We start from the raw sequence: 866 nt of genomic DNA on the forward strand, positions 1-866 counted from the left end.
TATTATTTTATAAAATAAATATTATATATAGAAATATTATATATAGAAATATTCAAACTTGTTGTAAAATAAAATGATTAAGAACTTCAAAGTGAGAGGCAAGGATTGATGAAAGTATATTATCTTACAAGCATAAGATACTTACCAGAATACTTTATTGTCACTTATATCATTAAATGTCAATAAATTTATTTAATATTAGTTATTTCATCATAACATCCATCCTCCGATTGTCCAGAATAATTATATCTTGCTATTTCTTATCCAAAGAAAGGTCTCAGCTATTAATCTGCACGTACTATTATGTAATAACGGAATGATAATTATAGGGATTATTTAACACTATTCGGAAAAAAATCACTTGGTTGGTTTTACTATTTCCTGCGATTACTTAGCGCGAGCTTGTAATCGCATACCAGATCTGCTCACTAGATCTTTAAATACGAATAATTTGTAATGGAAAGCAGTCACACGATCATTTGCTTGTTTGATTTGGGTATCTTTGATCAAGGCGCAGTTAATTTGCTAATCTAATGGTGCATGTTTTGATTGATCTCATTATCCGGTGTTTACCTCAAGATTGATATTGATTAATGCTTATCATAGTTACGTAACTGAATTATCTATCAAGATGTATCTGTATACATATGATCTATCGTAACATTATCATAATTTTAAATAAAATGAAACGGTTTTATTATATATGTTATTATCTCATAAATTTAATTATTATTATAATTATTATGATTAATTAAAATATTTTATTATTCTTTGTTAAAAAATCGAGACATTTTTATGATTTTGAATAAAGTAAAAGGATTTCATTATGTAATTATGTTTTAAATTTAATTATTATTATTTGTTAT

This window comes from Atta colombica, unplaced genomic scaffold (genome assembly GCF_001594045.1).
Source record: "Atta colombica isolate Treedump-2 unplaced genomic scaffold, Acol1.0 scaffold141, whole genome shotgun sequence".
In the NCBI taxonomy this organism is placed as follows: domain Eukaryota; kingdom Metazoa; phylum Arthropoda; class Insecta; order Hymenoptera; family Formicidae; genus Atta; species Atta colombica.